An 8,906-nucleotide genomic window follows, 5' to 3' on the forward strand; every position below is an offset into this window, starting at 1 on the left:
ATCCAGCCCTGGCGCAACTTCAGTGTTGTCACTGATTCTTGAACATTGTTCTCAAGAATCTGCTGATATTGACTGTAATCCATGTGACCCTCAACTTTAACAAGATTCCCTGTACCTGCATTAGTCCACAACACCTTATTCTAAAATGAAGCTGGCTTGTCCAAATGTGCTTTAGCATACCTCAAGCGATTCTGTTTGTGGCATGTATGCAGAAAAAGCTTCCTCTGCATTACAACATCTTAAAGCATCTCTTTGTGAAAAGTGTGCTGTATAGTTGAACGATGCACAGAGACACTGTCTGCAGCAAGATCATGTTGTAGGTCTTTGAAGCAGGTCTGTGTGATGACTATGACTGTTCTCACCATCCTTTGCTTCAGCCTATCTGAGATTTTTCTTGGCCTGCCACTTCAGGCCTTAACTAGTACTGCGCCTGTAGGCTTCCATTTCCTCACTATGTTCCTCACAGTGGAAACTGACAGCTGAAATCTCTGATATAGATTTTTGTATCTAAACCATGACGTTGAACAATATTTGTTTTCAGGTCATTTGAGAGTTGTTTAGAGGCTCCCATGTTGCCACTCATTAGAAGAGATACAAAGAGGGGAAACATTTGCAAATGGCCACCTTAAATACTCTTTCTCATGAATGGATTCACCTGTGTAAGGAGGTCAAGGGTCAATGAGCTTACCAAACCAATTTTGTGTTCCAGTAATAGTGCTAAATGTATTCAAATCAATAAAATGACAAGGGTGCCCAAATTTATCTACCTGCCTAATTTTGTTTAAATAATTATATAATTATTGCACACTTTCTGTAAATACTATAAACTTCAAATATCAGTGTGTTCATCTACTATATGATATATTTAACTGAAATTTCTGATCCAGACAACCAATGATTTATAAAGGAAAATTATGAATAATATCAGGCGTGCCCAAACTTTTGCATACAACTCTATGTCATAAAACACTTTTTTTTTTTTTTTTAGCAGGATTATAAAGAGAAAATCACATTTCTCTTTGCTTTAGTTCTGTTCTCGGTCTGCTTGAGATTTTCTGGTTTCCAGTGGACTGGAGGAACCATGCCACCAGAAACATTTAATACTCTGCCAGGGGGTTCCTGATCCTAATATGACCCCCCCACCCACCCACCCCAATATCCAGCCAGCCTACTACTACTGTAAATACACACACAGGTAGGATCTGGATCCAAATCCCTCTGGGACCTTTTCCAGCTGATCAAACCGTTGATGTCCCTCACGAAAATCCTTTTTGAAGGTGGTTCCAAACTTCATCTGACACAATGTACAAGATTCAAAAAAGGTCTGAATCTGTCATTTCATCTAAACTGTTGACGGCATAAAGAAAGATCTTCCCACTGCAACAACTTCGACTTGTGTTGAGATTTTTTCACATTACTGTTTCGTATATGGATGCACCAAAGACAGCAACACTGAAAAACATCATCATGATCATGCAAACAAAGTGAATCCTCGTGAAGCATGGTTCAGGAGGAGAGTCTTTTTCTCCGATAATCATCTGACTGGTTTGTATCTCACTCTGGTCCTTTCAGGACTGCAGAACTGTCGCTGACTTGGTTCAGTGTCATCTCTCAGGATCTGGTTTCACTGTGGTGCCCGTCCACAGGAATGACTTCCCAAATTAGTGTCCTCTCTCTGTGTGTTGCTGATCCACTTTGCACTCACATGAATGAACAACCTGACATGCTGATTCGTGTCTAACATGCTGGTGCGTGGGAGGACTTTGAGGTCCAGCTGGAGACTTTCATGAAGTCAAATCCACGAGCACACAAACATCTTTTTCATTTGGTTTTTGAAATTCAGGAGTGTCGATTGTACTAACTGGACTGTAAACATTTGCACTTTTTGTGCATTATTGTGACGTACCCGTGTAACTGTCACCAGTCACAGTGTAGGACTGCAGATCCTCAGCCCGCTGTGGCTCAGGACCAGGATCCAAGTTTAGAGTGTCATTGTATCCCCCAACCCTCCCAACCCCCACAGGGCACAACGGGCGCCAAGGACATTTATGCAACCAGAGCATGGCGATGGTTCAGCGGTCATGTGACTGGAATCAGCGTGCAAAAAGGAATGAGTGAATACGAGGGCTGTCAATAAAGTAACGGTCCTTTTTATTTTTTTCAAAAACTATATGGATTTCATTCATATGTTTTTACGTCAGACATGCTTGAACCCTCGTGCGCATGCGTGAGTTTTTCCACGCCTGTCGGTGACGTCATTCGCCTGTGAGCACTCCTTGTGGGAGGAGTCGTCCAGCCCCTCGTCGGAATTCCTTTATCTGAGAAGTTGCTGAGAGACTGGCGCGTTGTTTGATCAAAATTTTTTCTAAACCTGTGAGACACATCGAAGTGGACACGGTTCGAAAAATTAAGCTGGTTTTCAGTGAAAATTTTAACAGCTGATGAGAGATTTTGAGGTGATTCTGTCGCTTTAAGGACTTTTCACGGTGCGAGACGTCGTGCAGCGCTCTCAGGCGGCGTCATCAGCCTGTTCAAGCTGAAAACCTCCACATTTCAGGCTCTATTGATCCAGGACGTCGTGAGAGAACAGAGAAGTTTCAGAAGAAGTCGGTTTCAGCATTTTATCCGGATATTCCACTGTTAAAGGAGATTTTTTTAATGAAAGACGTGTGGACGGATCCGCGCGTCGGGACGCAGCCGACGCGGTGCGGCGGCACAGGAAAAACACCTCCGTGTTGATAACCATTTGTAAAATCCAGGCGGCTTTTGATGGCTTTCAGTGGAGTGAGTATATGAGAAATTGTTTAACAGGCAGGACATGTTCCAACTTGTCCTTAAGGCTTTCAACAGAGGTGTTTTTCCTGTGGCGGAGCGTCGCGGCGGCTGCGTCCCGACGCGCGGACCCGTCCGCACGTCTTTCATTAAAAAAATCTCCTTTAACAGTGGAATATCCGGATAAAATGCTGAAACCGACTTCTTCTGAAACTTCTCTGTTCTCTCACGACGTCCTGGATCAATAGAGCCTGAAATGTGGAGGTTTTCAGCTTGAACAGGCTGACGACGCCGCCTGAGAGTGCTGCGCGACGTCTCGCACCGTGAAAAGTCCTTAAAGCGACAGTATCACCTCAAAATCTCTCATCAGCCGTTAAAATTTTCACTGAAAACCAGCTTAATTTTTCGAACCGTGTCCACTTCGATGTGTCTCACAGGTTTAGAAAAAATTTTGATCAAACAACGCGCCAGTCTCTCAGCAACTTCTCAGACAAAGGAATTCCGACAAGGGGCTGGACGACTCCTCCCACAAGGAGTGCTCACAGGCGAATGACGTCACCGACAGGCGTGGAAAAACTCACGCATGCGCACGAGGGTTCAAGCATGTCTGACGTAAAAACATATGAATGAAATCCATATAGTTTTTGAAAAAAATAAAAAGGATCGTAACTTTATTGACAGCCCTCGTACTTCACAGGAACACTGACATGATGACTTCATGCAATGGTGCAAGCGTGATGTTTGAGAACATGTGAGAAGCTTCACACAGAGACAAAACAACACCGCTACAGGACCGGAGCAACATTCTTTAAAGATAAAGCTCTCAGCATTCCCATCACATTCAGACTTTCAGGGGGCACTGATTCCTGTTTTTTTGTGAACAGCAGAGGGGAGGTGACCCTCGGACCCCACCCACACATCCCTGACCCAAAAGATGACAACAGCGGCAGGGAGTGGGGGCACCACCTGCTGTGACAGGGAACACCAACCCCCTCGTGTATCCAGCTGGGAATTAGCACGCACACCGTGCTCACGCCCAGGTATGTGCACGGGATCCAGACTGGTGCCAAAATTGGAAATGTTGACACCTACAGGCAAATGTGAGAAAAAGCTGGCAGTTTGGGTGAGCTGATTCCAAATCTGCCATTTGCCAAACTATATCCGTCCTCTGGTGACCTTGAGAGGTCATCGAACTTTGTACCAGTTGACCCCATTAGAAATCCCACTTTGAGCATGAATTATCAATCTGAGCTCATTCAAAATCCACAAAATGCCTACAAAATTGTCCAATTTTCTAGATTTGAATATTTTGAATTGTAATTACCAATTTTCCAGGATGTACTTGACCTATGGTGACCTTGAGCGGTCATTGACCTCACAGATTGCTGCGTTAAACTTTAATATGTGGTTGCGACAGTAACCACTACAGGATATGTAGTGACGTGGACATGTCCTGTCTCTGCCAATCAGCCTGTGAGCAAGACTTATGTCCCTTTTGTCTTTTATTTAACACAATTATGACCAAGTTTGAGGGGAGAAAGCGAGGAAGTGCAGCAGCAGCTGGTTCACGTGCATGCACACGCGAATGAATCGTCTGTGAAGATAATTTTCTTAATTACACAGATGTATAATAAAACAAATGGTGACTGGTTTATAACACAGTTATGACAGAGTTTGAGGATGATCCACGAATGACGTTTAGCGCCGGGAAATATACAGTCACTTGGCCAGTTCTGGATGATTGCTGGTTCCGGATCACTGCTGTAGTATTTGTGCCGCTGTTTCTCGTAATCAGCGTGAATAAGCTAATACTTGGTACCAATGGAAAGATTGATGTTTTGTCTACAAACGACCACAAGCTCGACTGGATCCAGCCATCCTTGTGATCAGCAGAGGAATCAAAACATCCGGTGTCTGCGGTGTGCACGCTTTTTCTCACTGACTCATTCCTGCAAGTTTGAAAGTAACAATCTCTAAGATGTAGCAAAGATGAGTTAGCCTTTCAGTACCATTGGTTCTAGAGTTGGAAAATACTTACTTACTTGGGTAGAAAATGTCAGTGTGTTATGTCTTGCGGTTTAATTGCTGCATGCATTTATCTCTGACGCGGAAATTTGCCGGTTGTGCATCACTGAAGGAGCAGCCTCGTGTCAGTACTTGTGAGTCATGTGTACTTTGGGGGTCATCTCAAAATCACGAATGATCCATTTCCGGCAAATATTTGCACCACACATAATGTGACTTCACACTTAAAGTAGAAGGGCTACACCATCCAGATGTTTTCAGCTAGATAACATCCAAATACCCAATACAACAATACCCAGTAAAGGATATTCAGTTGCATTACGGCTCCGTATAGCGGGACTTTAAAAAAGGTGATCCGGAACTGGGCATCTGTCTGTATCGCTTCTTTGTTTAATAAGAGCCGCAAAATATACCCTGTTCTTTGTTTAACCCTCTGGGGCCGACGCTGTCATATATGATGGCTAAGACCAAGCTTTACTAAATTATAAATAACTTTTTAACGATATGAGATAGAAACTTGCTCTTTTTTGCTGAAAAGTTAAGGCAGCGGACTTTTGAGCCAGCCATTGGCCATCTTTGTACTCCTCATAGAAGCTGTGTGATGACGTGCGAAATGTGAGTGTCCAATTGGAATTGGTTCACCGTCACATGGTTTTCCAAAATCCAATCATAGGGCAGATTTACCTCACGTGAAAAGCCAAAGATTGTTTTCAGGAGTGATATGTTACTAGTTGGCCTGTTTGAATAGCTCCCTGTGTGCTCCAATAAGTACATCCAGTGAGCCCTGCACTATTACGCATAGCGATCAGTGAAAGCAGATGGAGCAGACCGAGAGCCTCTGATGACAATCTCATGTGCTCAAACAAAGAGTGTGTAACTATCAGGATTACTCCACTAGTTTGCATGTTAATGTTACTGGATAACTCTGTTGCTTTCTCTGTGTAAAACACTGTTTACCATATCAATGGACAACAAAACGCATAGACCATTTTGTATATATTGTTCAAAATGTGCATTTGTGTTTATTGTTTGAACCTTTTTGTTGTACAGTCTTTCACACAAGACCTCAAATTACCTTTATAAAGTGTCAAAACAGTTGTTTATTATAGTTTGCTGTGTGTTTTGAATAAATGTGTGTTGAAAATTATTTTTCGCTTTACTTTTTTCTATCTTATTTTAAATTGTAAACCTTTATTACACTTATAAAACACAACAAAAGCACATATATTCTGAAAGCACAGGTTGTCCTGAAAAAAGGAGTCATAAAACTTGGGGAAAACCTGGTCTTGTTAGGAGAGACGGCATCCATCCCACTTTGGATGGAGCAGCTCTCATTTCTAGAAATCTGGCCAATTTTCTTAAATCCTCCAAACCGTGACTATCCAGGGTTGGGACCAGGAAGCAGAGTTGTAGTCTTACACACCTCTCTGCAGCTTCTCTCCCTCTGCCATCCCCTCATTACCCCATTCCCGTAGAGACGGTGCCTGCTCCCAGACTACCAATAACCAGCAAAAATCTATTTAAGCATAAAAATTCAAAAAGAAAAAATAATATAGCACCTTCAACTGCACCACAGACTAAAACAGTTAAATGTGGTCTATTAAACATTAGGTCTCTCTCTTCTAAGTCCCTGTTGGTAAATGATATAATAATTGATCAACATATTGATTTATTCTGCCTTACAGAAACCTGGTTACAGCAGGATGAATATGTTAGTTTAAATGAGTCAACACCCCCGAGTCACACTAACTGTCAAAATGCTCGTAGCACGGGCCGGGGCGGAGGATTAGCAGCAATCTTCCATTCCAGCTTATTAATTAATCAAAAACCCAGACAGAGCTTTAATTCATTTGAAAGCTTGACTCTTAGTCTTGTCCATCCAAATTGGAAGTCCCAAAAACCAGTTGTATTTGTTATTATCTATCGTCCACCTGGTCGTTACTGTGAGTTTCTCTGTGAATTTTCAGACCTTTTGTCTGACTTAGTGCTTAGCTCAGATAAGATAATTATAGTGGGCGATTTTAACATCCACACAGATGCTGAGAATGACAGCCTCAACACTGCATTTAATCTATTATTAGACTCTACTGGCTTTGCTCAAAAAGTAAATGAGTCCACCCACCACTTTAATCATATCTTAGATCTTGTTCTGACTTATGGTATGGAAATAGAAGACTTAACAGTATTCCCTGAAAACTCCCTTCTGTCTGATCATTTCTTAATAACATTTACATTTACTCTGATGGACTACCCAGCAGTGGGGAATAAGTTTCATTACACTAGAAGTCTTTCAGAAAGCGCTGTAACTAGGTTTAAGGATATGATTCCTTCTTTATGTTCTCTAATGCCATATACCAACACAGTGCAGAGTAGCTACCTAAACTCTGTAAGTGAGATAGAGTATCTCGTCAATAGTTTTACATCCTCATTGAAGACAACTTTGGATGCTGTAGCTCCTCTAAAAAAGAGAGCTTTAAATCAGAAGTGCCTGACTCCGTGGTATAACTCACAAACTCGTAGCTTAAAGCAGATAACCCGTAAGTTGGAGAGGAAATGGCGTCTCACTAATTTAGAAGCTCTTCACTTAGCCTGGAAAAAGAGTCTGTTGCTCTATAAAAAAGCCCTCCGTAAAGCTAGGACATCTTTCTACTCATCACTAATTGAAGAAAATAAGAACAACCCCAGGTTTCTTTTCAGCACTGTAGCCAGGCTGACAAAGAGTCAGAGCTCTATTGAGCTGAGTATTCCATTAACTTTAACTAGTAATGACTTCATGACTTTCTTTGCTAACAAAATTTTAACTATTAGAGAAAAAATTACTCATAACCATCCCAAAGACGTATCGTTATCTTTGGCTGCTTTCAGTGATGCCGGTATTTGGTTAGACTCTTTCTCTCCGATTGTTCTGTCTGAGTTATTTTCATTAGTTACTTCATCCAAACCATCAACATGTTTATTAGACCCCATTCCTACCAGGCTGCTCAAGGAAGCCCTACCATTATTTAATGCTTCGATCTTATATATGATCAATCTATCTTTGTTAGTTGGCTATGTACCACAGGCTTTTAAGGTGGCAGTAATTAAACCATTACTTAAAAAGCCATCACTTGACCCAGCTATCTTAGCTAATTATAGGCCAATCTCCAACCTTCCTTTTCTCTCAAAAATTCTTGAAAGGGTAGTTGTAAAACAGCTAACTGATCATCTGCAGAGGAATGGTCTATTTGAAGAGTTTCAGTCAGGTTTTAGAATTCATCATAGTACAGAAACAGCATTAGTGAAGGTTACAAATGATCTTCTTATGGCCTCGGACAGTGGACTCGTCTCTGTGCTTGTTCTGTTAGACCTCAGTGCTGCTTTTGATACTGTTGACCATAAAATTTTATTACAGAGATTAGAGCATGCCATAGGTATTAAAGGCACTGCGCTGCGGTGGTTTGAATCATATTTGTCTAATAGATTACAATTTGTTCATGTAAATGGGGAATCTTCTTCACAGACTAAAGTTAATTATGGAGTTCCACAAGGTTCTGTGCTAGAACCAATTTTATTCACTTTATACATGCTTCCCTTAGGCAGTATTATTAGACGGTATTGCTTAAATTTTCATTGTTATGCAGATGATACCCAGCTTTATCTATCCATGAAGCCAGAGGACACACACCAATTAGCTAAACTGCAGGATTGTCTTACAGACATAAAGACATGGATGACCTCTAATTTCTTGCTTTTAAACTCAGATAAAACTGAAGTTATTGTACTTGGCCCCACAAATCTTAGAAACATGGTGTCTAACCAGATCCTTACTCTGGATGGCATTACCCTGACCTCTAGTAATACTGTGAGAAATCTTGGAGTCATTTTTGATCAGGATATGTCATTCAAAGCGCATATTAAACAAATATGTAGGACTGCTTTTTTGCATTTACGCAATATCTCTAAAATCAGAAAGGTCTTGTCTCAGAGTGATGCTGAAAAACTAATTCATGCATTTATTTCCTCTAGGCTGGACTATTGTAATTCATTATTATCAGGTTGTCCTAAAAGTTCCCTAAAAAGCCTTCAGTTAATTCAAAATGCTGCAGCTAGAGTACTGACGGGGACTAGAA

Source organism: Thalassophryne amazonica, chromosome 4 (genome assembly GCF_902500255.1).
Source record: "Thalassophryne amazonica chromosome 4, fThaAma1.1, whole genome shotgun sequence".
Classification (NCBI taxonomy): Eukaryota; Metazoa; Chordata; class Actinopteri; order Batrachoidiformes; family Batrachoididae; genus Thalassophryne; species Thalassophryne amazonica.